This window comes from Squalius cephalus (genome assembly GCF_949319135.1).
Source record: "Squalius cephalus genome assembly, chromosome: 14".
NCBI classification, from domain to species: domain Eukaryota; kingdom Metazoa; phylum Chordata; class Actinopteri; order Cypriniformes; family Leuciscidae; genus Squalius; species Squalius cephalus.
This window is the reverse complement of record NC_137135.1, coordinates 5,193,411-5,209,414: the sequence shown is the minus strand read 5'-3', so window position 1 is coordinate 5,209,414 and position 16,004 is coordinate 5,193,411. Positions and strand designations below refer to the sequence as shown.

The following is a 16,004-nucleotide window of genomic DNA, read 5'->3' as shown; positions in this document are numbered from 1 at the left end:
GGTCCCGCGGGTGCTCTCCTTCTTACAAGAGCTGTTGGAAAAGGGCAGATCCCCTTCCACGCTCAAAGTATATGTGGCCGCTATTGCAGCGTTCGCTGAGACGACGCGCGGCCGGGCAATGGGAAGGAATGAGCTCATTATCCGCTTCCTCAGAGGAGCTAGACGGATGAATCCCCCGTGGCCCCCCTCGGTTCCCTCGTGGGATCTGTCCTTGGTCCTAGCGGCCCTAGAGGCTTTTCCCTTTGAACCGCTTGAATCCGCGGATCTAAAGTATCTGTCGCTTAAAACCGTTTTTCTGATAGCTCTGTCTTCAGTCAAACGAGTGGGTGATTTGCACGCGCTATCTGTTAGCCCTGCATGTCTTGAGTTCGGGCCGAATGACTCGAAAGTCATTCTCAGACCGAGACACGGTTACATCCCCAAAGCGATTGGAACCCCGTTTAGGGCACAAGTTATGTCCCTCTCGGCTCTGCCAGCATCCGACAGTGGGGACAGTGATAACCTCCTATGCCCTGTCCGGGCGCTGAGAGTTTACATCACGCGCTCCGCCGCTTTCAGGCGTTCAGAGCAGCTCTTTGTTTCCTTCGGCGGACGCACCAAGGGTCTTGCCGCCTCGAAACAGAGCTTGTCCAGGTGGATAGCAGCAGCTTATGCCTCCAGACACCTGCAGTGCCCTCTGGGCATCAGAGCCCACTCCACTAGAGGCATGGCCTCGTCGTGGGCCTGGTCCAGCGGAATTTCTAATCACGGTATTTGTATGGCGGCGGGCTGGGCCTCCCCATCAACATTCGTGAGGTTTTATAACCTGGAAGTTCCTGCCCTACAGGCAAAAATACTGTCAGCATAAGTGACATGTATGCTCTGCCCATTTCTCGTGTGCAGACTACGTTCATATGCTGGCGCTATTCTGGTACTATACTCAGGGTGAAGTGTTTGACTCAGACCGGCTGATCCGCTCTGTTTCCTATTTCCCGTTACGCGCTGTTGTCGGTGCTGGCCCGCGCTGCTGGCCGCCCGTATTATTCTCTGTCGCGCGGGAATTTTTCCCTTCATGTGAGACCGACTATGTCGTTTTTCTCCTACCCTTATGAGTGCTTATGTACTGTATGGGCTCGCTCTGCCGGCCCTACTGTTTGTACTGTTATATGTTTATAGACCGGCCGCGCCGCTCTATTTCATATGCTGCATGAAGTGCCTGTACTGCGCTGGCCCGTCTCTCCGACCGGCCACATTTCCCAGCAGAGTGTTTTCCCCGGTTTCCCTGGGATTCATGGGCTGGATGCTCGGCGCACACGGCGTTGACAAAGGGTTCCCGATGCGTAAGCTAACCTTACTCAATACGAGAGACCTCTCGTAAGAGAACGTACTCGGTTACTAATGTAACCTCGGTTCTCTCTAGAAGAGGGAACGAGTATTGCGTAACCTGCCGTGTCGCGCCACGAGCTTTTGCGCTTCAGACTGCGAAAATCAGAATTTTAGCCTATGAGCGCTGAATATATACACGCTGGCCACACCCATTCTGACGGTTAGAAGGGTGTGGAGGGCGCGAAGCGCCCTCATTGATTGCCGCGTTCAGAGCGCTCACCGATAGGCTTAAGCAGTTGCCGCCGAGCAGCCAATGAGCACGCTTATACAGCCTGCCTAGGTCTGTCGGCTGCTGCACTGCGTTGACAATGTATACAAAATTAAGGATAATTTTTTGGCTTCAGATCTCGAAGAAAGAAGACTTTCCCGATGCGTAAGCTAACCTTACGCAATACTCGTTCCCTCTTCTAGAGAGAACCGAGATTACATTAGTAACCGAGTACGTTTTATACTGCAAGTATACTTTTACGTTTTCTTTAAGTGAACATATAAGCCGCTTTCACACAGCGCGTTGATCCTGGGAAATTGCCAGGAAATTGCCAGAGTGCCTTCTGTGTGAACGCAAACACGTCCCGGGATTGATGCCGGAATCGATCCCGGGTTAGGGACCTAGTAACATTGCCGGGATCAGTCCCGGAACGCGCCCTGTGTGAACAAAAGCCAGGACCAATTCCGTAATTTGGGGTGTGTCGTAGGGATGACGCATGTTAGGGCTGTCAAAAAATAATTAGACATTCGAATTTTCGTCGAAAAATTAAAATAAAATAACATATTCAAATTCAAAAAACGTGCATTTTAATTTTTGGTGTGTCAAGAGGTGCGCGAGACATGATGATGAACTGACGTGGGGGTTTTTTCTTCGGTTAGCTTATACAGTGGTACACAGCGCAGTGTGGTTGTGTTGTTTGGATTGGATGACGCGCAATTTTCTTTTATTAAATCCAGACAAGACAGAGGTAATACTTATCGGTTCAAAAAACTGCCCACAAAACCTCTCACAATACAACTTTAACATAGTAGGATGTCCTGTTACTTTATCCTCTACAGTAAAAGACTGCAACCTGTCTTTTGAAAATCATATTTCATATGTTACAAAAACAGCCTTTTTCCACCTTAGAAACATTGCTAACCTACTTTCTGCTATCAGTTTCTGACGCAGAAAAGTTAGTTCATGCGTTCATGACCTCGAGACTAGATTACTATAATGCTTTATTAGCTGGTTGTCCTGCATCCTCAATAAACAAGCTACAGTTAGTCCAAAATGCCGCCGCTAGAGTTCTAACTAGATCAATAAAATATGATCATATAACACCAATTGTATCATCACTACATTGGTTACCTATAAAGTTCCGTATTAATTACAAGGTATTGCTACTGACTTATAAAGCCCTAAACGGCTTAGCTCCAGTTTATTTAACGGATCTTTTATCGCCCTATAATCCATTGCGCTCTTTAAGATCACTAAATTCGAGGCTTTTGGTCATACCTAGGATATCCAGATCCACCAAAGTAGGGAGATCATTTTCACATTTAGCTCCAAAACTCTGGAATAGCCTTCCTGATACTGTTCGTTGCTCAGACTCGCTCTCCCAGTTTAAAACTAAATTAAAGACGCATCTCTTCCGCCAGGCATTTATATAATATTTTTAATCTTAGTTAAATCCGGTCTCTAGTTCATAAACGCCAGAGGAGAACTGGCCCCCGACTGAGCCTGGGTTCTCCCAAGGTTTTTTTTTTTCTCCATTAGGTCACCTGATGGAGTTTTTCGGTTCCTTGCCACTGTTGCCTTTGGCTTGCTCAGTTGGGGATACTTATAGTCAGGTTCACTATATATTTTTGTGGGAATTTTTGGGGGATTTGCTAAACTATACATTTTTGGAAAGGTTATTGTATAAGGAGTCAGAAAATCAATGTTTGCATTTGCCCAGATGTCTATATGGCGGCCATATTGAATTTTTAAAAAATAGCCGCCGTAAAACTTTAATTTGTAATATCTCGACTTCTGAATAAACTGGAATGTTGATTTTAACTGCTAAACCCACATTTTCAGGGTCAGGGAATCCAATGGTGCTAGTTACAAAGCTACAAGACTTTGCCACATTAACCCATAGATGCATAAGTGGGTCAGAAATGACCCGGTGTGGTTGTTTTCTTGCAATATCATTGTAATGAAAAATTGTTCGCATTTAATATTCCATGTTCCTCAAAAACCATGGTTTTTTATCATCCCATTGAAATACATCCACAATATGGGTAAAAAGACTAAACATCACAAGCAGTTGGTCAGATAACTCAGAGTTCCTTTTATTGAAGAGTTTAAAATTAGCTAATGTAAAACATGGATGTTCGGGAACTATCGACATATGATTAAGCAACCTATATAATTAGACAGTTTCTCATAATCATCATCGCTTTCATACATCACGGCTTGGGAAGTGTCATCGTTCTGGCACTGGCTGCTGCACTGACACATGTCAGTACAGGCTAAGTCCTTAGTTCTGCAGGAGCACCTCCCAGAAGAGCAGTCAGATTTACACTTGCATTGAACCAACTCAAGGATGGCCTTTGGGGCTGGGAGGACCTCTGTGGTCACTGGTTTGAGCATGCCATCCGAGTGTTTGAAGTATCCGTTTTGCAGAGGATCCAGCTGTGGATCCTGCAGAGCAATGGCTGCCTTTGCCCATACTCTTGTTTGGGCATGGACTCTCAAGATGTGTTGCTTCAGAGCTCCAAGTGTTGGAGGGAGCTAGTCACTTTCTGCCCTATGTTTGCAGAAGAGATGCCATCACTTATCCAGTGGATTTGTATGGGATCATGTGAATGGCAATGAAGAACCAGATGTTGAGGGGTCTGGCTCAGCCGTTTCTGTGCTTCTTCTTTTCTGTCCACGCTTTTTGGCAGTGTAGTGTCCTGTAGCTAAAGCATGTGCATTGTGGTCTCTTGCACGTTGTATTTCAACCTTATTAGTTGCACTGAGGGACAGGAGCGATGCCAGACTGCATTCTCTGTGCACATTGTTTCTGGTGTGCAGTTTTGCAGTCGCCTTTGTACTTGGACATAGTTCCCATCATTCAAACTGGCCCTCTCTTGAACTACCTGAAGAATGAGACCATAGGACTCTAATTTAGGGTGTTAGACCAGGACTCCTTTCTTTTTATCATCAGACTGGCAGAAAATGCACTGCTTCCAGTTAATGGACTCCTCAGCTTGACCCCTTCTTAAATATATCTTAAAAATATATCTAAATTACATCATATGCTCTCATTGACAAATGCGGAACAATTAGTTAATGCGTTCATGACATCAAGGCTAGATTATTGTAAAGCTCTATTGGGTGGTTGCCCTGCACGCTTAATAAGCAAACTATAGCTGGACCAAAATGCCGCAGTTTGAGTTCTTACTAGAACCAGGAAGTATGACCATATTAGCCCAGTTCTGTCAACACTGCATTGGCTCCCTATTAAACATTGCATACATTTTAAAATATTGCTGATTACTTACAAAGCACTAAATGGTTTAGCTCCGCAGTGCTTGAGCGAGCTCTTAACGCATTATAGTCCTTCACGTCTATTGCGATCTCAAAATTCCGGCCAGTTGATAATACCTAGAATATCAAAATCGACTGCTGGCGGTAGATCCTTCTCCTATTTAGCACCAAAACTTTGGAACAGTCTTCCTAACATTGTCCGGGAAGCAGACACACTCTGTCAGTATAAAGCTAGACTAAAAACACATCTCTTTGACCTAGCATACACATAACACATTATAGACTTCTATAATTCAATGTTAGGCTGCATAGATTAGGTCAGCCAGAACCGGGAACACTTCCCATAAATCCTGATGTACTCGTTACATCATAAGAAGAATGGCATCTACGCTAATTTGGCTCGAAACATCACTACAAATAAAATCTTTCAACAGGAACTACTTTGTGTGTGGATCACTCTCAGCATCCTTTCTAGTAGGTTTGCAATGTGCATGTCTTTGTAATTCCCAAAATAAATATTAAATGTTTTAATGAGTGATATAAAAAATATTTTTTTGAAGAACAGCTGGAATATGAAATGATAACTTTTCATTACAAAGATATTGCAAGAAAACAACCACATATTCCTACTCATTTTTTTCCTACTCATGCATCGAAGGGTCAATATGGTAAAGTGTAACTAGCACCATTGGATTCCTTGACCCTTACAGTGTGAGTTTAGCAGTAAAAATCAACATTCCAGTTTATTCAGAAGTCGAGATATTACAATTTTACATTTTACGGCGGCCATTTTTTTAACTTCAATATGGCCGCCATACAGACATCTGAGCAAATGCAAACATTGATTTTCTGACTCCTTATACAATAACCTTTCCAAAAATGTATAGTTTAGCAAATCCCCAAAAAATTCCCACAAAGGTTAAAATCTGAATATAATGAACCTGACTATTAATTTAATTAATCAATCAACAATACTATTGATCAGCATTACCAAACGTGGACGTTTTACACTAGAAACAAACACTGATGTACTATTTTATTTAATACTGTGAAGCTGCTTTGATACAATCTGTATTGTGAAAAGCGCTATATAAATAAAGTTGACTTGACTTGACTTGACTTGTTCCTGCGAAACCGCTCTCAGTTGGTGGCAAAAATCGTGCGGTATGTATGCACATATTGCGCGGCTGGCAAAGACATACTTGACCACACCTGGCACCGGTCAGAGCTGAGCGTGTTTTCATCAGCTGGAAACATTGTCAACAAAAAGCGCTCAGCACTCTTTGCAGATCAAGTTGAGCTTCTGGTGTTTTTGATGAACAGTAGAGTATGTAGATGTAGTGAGTACGAATGGCAGTTTGCTATTTTGTGTTCATGTAGTTCATTAGGTCTGTTGAAGTGTGTTTTCTCAGGTTACTGATGCTCGAACACAGTTTTATGCACTATTGTAGCCTAATTGTCCTTGCATGCACATTGTCATTAAGGAAATTATATTTTATTTAAGAACAATTGTTTGAAAACTTAATGCACTTTAAAAAGTGAATGTTATTTCATTTCAATAAAAGATGCATGCTTGATTTGGTTTATATTTGTTTATTGCGCTCTATTGCACCCACTTGTGGGCATAGGAGTCGATACAACACTCCTTTTTTTCCTTTAACGTTAACTATTGTCTTTAGAATTATAATTCGAATTTTGCTAATATTTTAAGAAAGAAATTCGAATTTAGCTTTTCAGCCATTTTGACAGCCCTTACGCACGTGCCATCGCACTGACATCCTGACGTCACATGTCTTTACGGGATTTTTACGGAATGTGTGTGAACGCACTGCACTCACAGATTCCGGAAAATCACTGGCAGTGAGAATGAACGGGACACATTATCCGTGTATTTTCCGGAATCTCTGTGTGAAAGGGGCTTTAGTTTACAATTTATATTTTATGTTTGCACTTTAAGTATACTACTATGTTTCTATTTAGGTATAATTTTAACTAATTTTAAAAACAACCTTTTTATCAACACTTGAATGTCGATAAGTTTATTTATTTATTAATCTATTTTTAAAAAGTCAACACTTTAAACAAAAAGCTGAGAAAATTGCATTTTAGTCAAAGACTTTGTCCGGATGGGATTCAGAACGATGATTAAAATAGATGCAGTAGATTATTGAGTCCATCAACACCCTCGAAGCTTCACAGTCCTTTAGCTCGTCCTGGGTTGACATTTCATTCGGTAACATTAGGCAGTTTTGATTATGCTGTTTAATGTTGATGATAACATTATTTTACATTTGTGTGAACATCTAATATCGCTTGTTTCAGCTTCTTCTTCTCCTGTGTTTTGATCCAGAGATTCTGTACTCTTTCAGAAGATGTGTAATAGCGCCCCCTACCGCATAACTGTGAAAACACTGATAGACGGAAATTTCAAAGTAAATTCCAAAGTACACCACCAGTGAACTAGCCTACTCAAAAATTCAGATACTCAGAATTAGGAACATATGTGTTTTCTTTATAAATCAATATTTTCAAACAATGTAAGACAGTATGTAAAACTATGTGAAAAAAATATTTAATAGGCTACTCTCAACCAAAAGATTAAACACAACTGCATGCCAAGTATACTTAGAATACTTATACTTTAAAGTATATCTCAATCAAAAGATAGGGACAAGTAGGCTAAATATACTTAGACCTTTCTGTCAGTACAAGTAAAGTATACATAAGTGCAATTTTAAGTATATTTCTGAGAAGTACATCAAGTATATTTCTTGAAAAGTATAAAAAGTAGACTGAAAGAACTTTCTTGTTTTTAGTTTAAAAGAAGTAGAGTAAAAGTAAAAGTTTTTTTTGTTTGTTTTTTTGCTTTTGACCGTAAAGTAAAAGCACACTTGAATAAACTTCTTTTTCGTAAGGGGCTATATCTTTTCTAACCATTCTGACTAACAGTTTTACTAAAAAACGATGATCAAAACTCGAAAAAACTCCCACAGACTCACATTGACGGAATGTTCAGACTTAGTGTGACTTTTGTGTTCATGGATAAGTGTTAATCTAATTTGCATTCCCGCTGAAAAACAAGCTTCCTAGCGCAAAAAATGTTGCCTATAAATAGTGTTGCGCGTCTTCTTATCAAATTCACATGATCATCCTCTCCTCTAATTTGCTTGGGAACTAATGTGGTCGGTACGGCTCTCACCGTCCAAGAAGCGCCTCGCCGACCTCGCCGGCGGTGTCAACGCACAGTATAGGCTCAATTAAACTTCCATTCTATGTACTATTTCTAAGCCATTAAGACTAATTATGACCGCCGCTAGCGTAGCTAGCGAAAGCGGTCATATAGGGATTGTCAAAGTTTTTTTTTTTTTTTTTTCCCGTCATCTACTGAATTTTTCGTCAACGATACCAGGGACACCGAAACACCGGGGAACATGAAATTTGGTGGGCATGTAGCCCCACTAGAGTTTTACGGAAAAATTTCGTTTGGTCCCCGGGGGCCACTCCCCCCCCCCCCCCCCCCGCGCTGGGTCCCCCCAAACCCAAAAAATGCAGTTTTTCCTAAATAACTACCTGAACCGTGGCACCGAGGATGAAGAAATTTGTATGGTATGTTGGTCTTAAGGGCCCACATCAACCTAGCCCATAATCACTCATTTGTGATTTGCGCCCCTCCCATAAAAAATGAAAATGCAATATTATTCTGCTTTAATCGCCCCTATCTTCAGTTGAGATGTTCAGAACTGCACCATATTTCATGTGTATGATTAACTTGACATCCTCTGGGGGTATGCTAAGTTTCGTAGAATTTCATCCATGGGGGGGTATAAAATAAATTCATTTATGTGCACATTTAGTGACTGTACACTCATCGGCCTGTAGATGGTGGTGTTGAGCGAAGGGTTGCTGGTTTAGGATGATACTGTCACTAAGGTTGCCAACTGTCCCGAATTAGGCGGGACGTCCCGTATTTTGGGCCTAATTTATTTGTCCCGTGCGTGACCTCCCGTGTCCCGTTTTTTGACAAGCTGATAAACCACTGACTGATACAACAGCAACAGCAGCAGTGCTGACCACGACACTTGAGAATGATCACCGACACCTGTCATCATCCAATCACAGCTTTTTTTAATCACTGTTTTGAGACAAATCATTGTTTGATTTGCGAACATCCTCTGCCGTCTGGTCGCTTCCGCTTCAAGCCGGACTCGTCTCGCGCTAATGGTAAATTCCTTTCACTGTCCACGTTTTGATTTCGGCTAATCAATTTTGGCGAATGCAAACAACGTGATTATTGTTCATGAGTCTAACATCCAGCCACGCAAGAAAACATGTAATCTACCTGAGGGAATAATATGCTCAAAAAACATTTCTGATTATTATTAATGTTTTAAAGCTTTTAGAAAGTACATAGAAAGCTTTTGTAACATTATCTTAACTGTCACTTTTGATTAATGTAATGCATCCTTGCTGAATAAAAGTAGGCAATTACTTTCTTTATTTTTTTTCCCAAAAAATAATCTTACTAACCCCAAACTTTTGAACTGTAAGCCTAGTGTATAATGTTAAAAAAGCTTTCTATTTTAGATAAATGCTGTTATTTTGAACTATGGTTTGTTTGTAATGTGACTTTTTTCATGTATGACATTAAAATTATTTTTAGAATTAAATACATAAATAGGTTAAGCAATACAAATGTGTTTATGTCTGATAACCTTTTAAACACAAACTTAACTGCAGACACTGAAATGACGTACACTGTGTGATACAGTACAAATATTTTGAGTGTCCCTCATTTTCCTATAAATAACCACGATTGTCCCGCATTTTCCTTTTCTGAAGTTGGCAACCCTAACAGTCACACACACACATGCAGGAATACAAACAAACGCAAGCATGCACACACACTGACACACACCCATACACACACATACAAATCCACATGCACAGACACACACACACAAACACACACGCGCACACACATGTACGCATGCATACATACACGCACAGACACACACAGACACACACATACACAAACACACACACACACACACACACACACACACAGACATGCACATACTACTACTTTTTTTAGGTATATACATAAACACGCAATACAGCCAAATTGCTCCACGTCATTTATTTTTGTGGAAAGCCAGTGCAGGCCTGAGCGGCGGTCATATTTTGTACCGCCATGCGGTACATCTAGTTTAAACTCAAACTCAAACTCTAAACTCAAAAACTCATAAACTCTAAATTCTAAACTCAAACTAAAACACTCAAACACTCATAAACTCAAACACTCATAAACTCTAAACTCAAACACTCATAAACCCAAACACTCATAAACTCTAAACTCAAACACTCATAAACTCAAACACTCAAACTCTAAACTCAAACACTCAAACTCTAAACTCAAACACTCATAAACTCAAACACTCATAAACTCTAAACTCAAACACTCTTAAACTTAAACACTCATAAACTCAAAACTCAAACACTCATAAACTCAAACACTCATAAACTCAAACACTCATAAACTCTAAACTCAAACACTCTTAAACTCAAACACTCATAAACTCAAACACTCTTAAACTTAAACACTCATAAACTCTAAACTCAAACACTCATAAACTCAAACACTCTTAAACTTAAACACTCATAAACTCTAAACTCAAACACTCATAAACTCAAACACTCTTAAACTTAAACACTCATAAACTCTAAACTCAAACACTCATAAACTCAAACACTCTTAAACTTAAACACTCATAAACTCTAAACTCAAACACTCATAAACTCAAACACTCTTAAACTTAAACACTCATAAACTCTAAACTCAAACACTCTTAAACTCAAACACTCATAAACTCAAACACTCTTAAACTTAAACACTCATAAACTCTAAACTCAAACACTCATAAACTCAAACACTCATAAACTCTAAACTCAAACACTCATAAACTCAAACACTCATAAACTCAAACACTCATAAACTCTTAACTCAAACACTCATAAACTCAAACACTCTTAAACTCAAACACTCATAAACTCAAACACTCATAAACTCTAAACTCAAACACTCATAAACTCAAACACTCATAAACTCAAACACTCATAAACTCAAACACTCATAAACTCAAACACTCATAAACTCAAACACTCATAAACTCTAAACTCAAACACTCATAAACTCAAACACTCATAAACTCAAACACTCATAAACTCAAACACTCATAAACTCAAACACTCATAAACTCAAACACTCATAAACTCAAACACTCATAAACTCAAACACTCATAAACTCAAACACTCATAAACTCTAAACTCAAACACTCATAAACTCAAACACTCATAAACTCAAACACTCATAAACTCAAACACTCATAAACTCAAACACTCATAAACTCTTAACTCAAACACTCTTAAACTCAAACACTCATAAACTCAAACACTCTTAAACTCAAACACTCATAAACTCAAACACTCATAAACTCTTAACTCAAACACTCTTAAACTCAAACACTCATAAACTCAAACACTCAAACTCAAACACTCTTAAACTCAAACACTCTTAAACTTAAACACTCATAAACTCTAAACTCAAACACTCATAAACTCAAACACTCATAAACTCAAACACTCTTAAACTTAAACACTCATAAACTCTAAACTCAAACACTCATAAACTCAAACACTCATAAACACTCTTAAACTCAAACACTCTTAAACTTAAACACTCATAAACACTCTTAAACTCAAACACTCTTAAACTTAAACACTCATAAACTCTAAACTCAAACACTCATAAACTCAAACACTCTTAAACTCAAACACTCTTAAACTCAAACACTCATAAACACTCTTAAACTCAAACACTCTTAAACTTAAACACTCATAAACACTCTTAAACTCAAACACTCTTAAACTTAAACACTCATAAACTCTAAACTCAAACACTCATAAACTCAAACACTCTTAAACTCAAACACTCTTAAACTCAAACACTCATAAACACTCTTAAACTCAAACACTCTTAAACTTAAACACTCATAAACTCTAAACTCAAACACTCATAAACTCAAACACTCATAAACTCAAACACTCTTAAACTTAAACACTCATAAACTCTAAACTCAAACACTCATAAACTCAAACACTCATAAACTCAAACACTCTTAAACTCAAACACTCTTAAACTCAAACACTCATAAACTCAAACACTCATATACTTAAACACTCTTAAACTTAAACACTCATAAACTCTAAACTCAAACACTCATAAACTCAAACACTCATAAACTCAAACACTCTTAAACTCAAACACTCATAAACTCAAACACTCATAAACTCTTAACTCAAACACTCTTAAACTCAAACACTCATAAACTCAAACACTCTTAAACTTAAACACTCATAAACTCTAAACTCAAACACTCATAAACTCAAACACTCATAAACTCAAACACTCTTAAACGTAAACACTCATAAACTCTAAACTCAAACACTCTTAAACTCAAACACTCATAAACTCAAACACTCATAAACTCAAACACTCTTAAACTCAAACACTCATAAACTCTAAACTCAAACACTCATAAACTCAAACACTCATAAACTCAAACACTCTTAAACTCAAACACTCATAAACTCTAAACTCAAACACTCATAAACTCTAAACTCACTCTTAAACTCAAACACTCATAAACTCAAACACTCATAAACTCTAAACTCAAACACTCATAAACTCAAACACTCATAAACTCAAACACTCTTAAACTCAAACACTCATAAACTCTAAACTCAAACACTCTTAAACTCAAACACTCATAAACTCAAACACTCATAAACTCAAACACTCATAAACTCAAACACTCTTAAACTCAAACACTCATAAACTCTAAACTCAAACACTCTTAAACTCAAACACTCATAAACTCAAACACTCATAAACTAAACTCAAACACTCATAAACTCAAACTCTAAAGTAGTAAACTCAAACACACAATTCATAAACTTTACATTCATAAACTCAAAATCAAACTCTAAACTCATAAACTCAAACTCTAAACTATCTCTAAACAAAATCTATTTATCTAGATTTTAAAACTACAAACTAAAACTTAAACTATTTCAAACTGAAAACCTTCAAACTTTAAAACTACAAACTTTCTGGCTAGGCTTTTTCAAGCCAACTTAAAGATTGTCAACAAACATTTTATATTGTTATTATTACAGTTACTATTATCTAATTTATACTTAAATGGTTGTTCACCATAACCTATATGGGTTACTTCCATGGTTTCTGTCCTTGTTGATAATTCTCCATTAGACTATAAGAAGCAATACTCACAGAAATGATGTTTCCTGCAGCAGGAGCAAATGATTCTTACAGCAGGGTTGTGTCACCACAAACACTCTTCTCAGGTCTGACCAAATCATGCTGAGCATCCTGTATTTATTATAATATATCAACCAGGGGCGGTGCTAGGGCCCCGAATGATTAAGCCCTGAATGTTTAGCCTGGAACAGGTCCCTGAGCTTATGGGAAATATGATAAGAATAAAGTAAATATTGGTTGTTTTATCTTAGTTTGGAGCAGTCTCTGACTGGTGATAGTTGAAATCTATCTCTCCCTCCCTCCCTCCTGCACACAAACACACCCACACCCACACACACCACATAAGTGATTCAGCCTATCCTAGAATATCTCCAGGTGTTGCACAATCTCACAGCAATTACAGTTTTTCTGAATTTCTAAAACACATTTCTTGAAACCATCACTCACTTTCTCAAAACCTTTAACACAAAACCAGATTTTCAAACCACATTCAGAGAACTTCTGACTCTTCTGGCAAAATCAAACAATTGCCTCAAAAACATTTTATCTGTGCTCAAAATCAAACAAAACGTGACATTAGTGATATGATTTAAAACTTCAGCGTTTTACATTGGGATCATAATGGATGCTCAATTATGACAGATTTCAAACAGAGGCATTGAAGGGTTGCATTCACTTAAAAGGTTTTTAGAAGTTTGCTTGTTCATATAATCTTTGAGTATGATGAAGGTAAGTAGATGTGACATGCTGTCCAAGATAGAGGGTTCAAGATACAACTCCAGCTGTAAAGGACTACTTAAATAAGTTTGTAACAAATGAATAGAAATAAAACATAAGAGCAGTGGAGGGTTGGAGGAAGAACTGTCATGGTAGTGAGGAAGGCAGCTGGCTATATACTTTTGCAAAAGAAAAAAAATTATATTAACAATAAAAATGTAATGGCACAAAACTTCTTTGCATAATTATCAATGAATATGTTTGGCTAGATGATAAAACATTAGAAAGCATTTCAATGACCTTCACTACCGTTCAAAAGTTTAGGGTTGGTCAATTTTTTTTACAGTTTTTCTCGATTGCTTAAACACATTTCTTGAAACTATGCCTCGTATTCTCAAAACTATAAACACAAATCCATAACGTCTCACCCAATTCCCCAAACATCCTATTTTCAGGTCAAAATGAAGCTCTACACTCAAAACCATTCACTCTTGCTGAAAAACCAAACTTTGCCCTCAGACAGGACACACAAGCCCTCAAAATCACACACACTACAACATAGTCTAACACACTGGTGCAATAAATTCAAAACAACATTTCCAAAACTGGTAAGTTATGTTGCTTGTGGTTCTCCCCTCACAAACCTTTTCACATGATGAACACAAAAGACATTTTTATTCATACACAGAAAACACACACACACAAAAATATATTTTTTTTACTCTTTTTTTTTACTCTCTCCTCTAATTTTTTTTTTATATTTACTTACAGTAAGATGTGTGTGACCAACATATGACAGTAAAAGAGCACACACAAACCATATTCTAATATGGAATTCGAATTGTATTGGAATGGTAAAGAGTGTTGGTCGTGACAAGAGGGCCTCCACTCAAGGAGACAATATGATGGATACGTCTAAGAATGTTCCACATATGGTTGAAATACCATCATTGGCTTATAAAGATAACATTCTGGGAGTCAAGTCTATAAAGGAGAAAGGATGCCCTCCCTTCACTGTCACACTCTGCAGCCACTCTGTGTAACTGTACGACTGCTGGCCTTTTCTTGCAAGAAAATAAACCTCATCAAAGACTATTGGAAATGTTTGTCTTTTATTCAGTGAGAGAATTTTGTTTGCCACCACACCTCCCTGAAGGTTCTCCAGGTGACGGTAAAGCGACTCAAATTTGGCCTTACTCGTAGCCCAGCCTCCCTCATAGTCATACCATTGATAAAGACATGGGCAACTAGTGGCTTGAATTTCATCGGAGACTGCTTGTCTTCTTGTCCTTGCCCTTCCTCCTCCTCATTCTTATCCCTCTTCCTTCATGTCTTTCTGGATCCATTGTTCCAAAACGCAATAAACTGATTCGGGCCCTTTTATCTATCTATTGAAGGATCTGGTTGATGTGTGTTAAATTTTGACTCTTAGTGTTTCCACCTGGGTAATTGTGTGCTAACTGAGCTGAAGCTGTGCTGACTTGAGTGAACAATATTGAATGCTAGTGCTTTCTAAATGACAACATGGTCTAAGCAATGAGAAATGAAGGGATTTGTGTGTAGAGTTTTGCAGTGACAGTTCAACAAATCTGACTCATGTGTCAAAACAGGGAATAGTGTTTATAGTTTAGTGAAATGGGTGTGCTTTTTGATAAATGGCGTTATGGTTTTGAAATTTTAGTTCAAAAGCCTGGTTATATTGTTTAAGCAATCGAGAAAAACTGTAAGATTTTTGAACATTTGAATGTTTATGTTACGAAGGCTACATTTATTCAGTCAAAAATACAGTAAAAACTGTAATACTGTAAAAAGAATTATTGCAATCAATAAAAATGTCATTTATTTCTATTTCATAAGTGACAATTTAGCATTATTACTCCAGTCTTTAGTGTCACATGATCAGGGCCGGAGTGGGACTCATTTTCAGCCCTGGAGTTTCACGACTGACTATATTAAAATAATGTAATTAAAACCTCAGTATAAAAGTCTGCAATAGTGCACTGTTCTCTACAGCCTTGTAATTCATTGTATTTTTCAATCATTTTCTATTCAGTGCAAAATGCAAATACAGTAGCCTAAGTGTTGCTTCACTGCGG

The 16,004-nt window shown here is 38.3% G+C and overlaps 1 protein-coding gene across 1 annotated transcript in view; it reads right to left on the bottom strand.

The window, feature by feature from the left end:
* LOC307170695 (sialidase-3-like) overlaps positions 1-13,461 on the bottom strand; it is a 29,420-nt gene extending 15,959 nt beyond the window's left edge. Inside the window, exon 1 of the mRNA XM_079891915.1 lies at positions 13,204-13,461. The gene's annotated coding sequence lies outside the window, so the exon portion shown is untranslated. The remainder of the gene's footprint in view (positions 1-13,203) is intronic.
* Between the last annotated feature and the right edge of the window lie 2,543 nt (positions 13,462-16,004).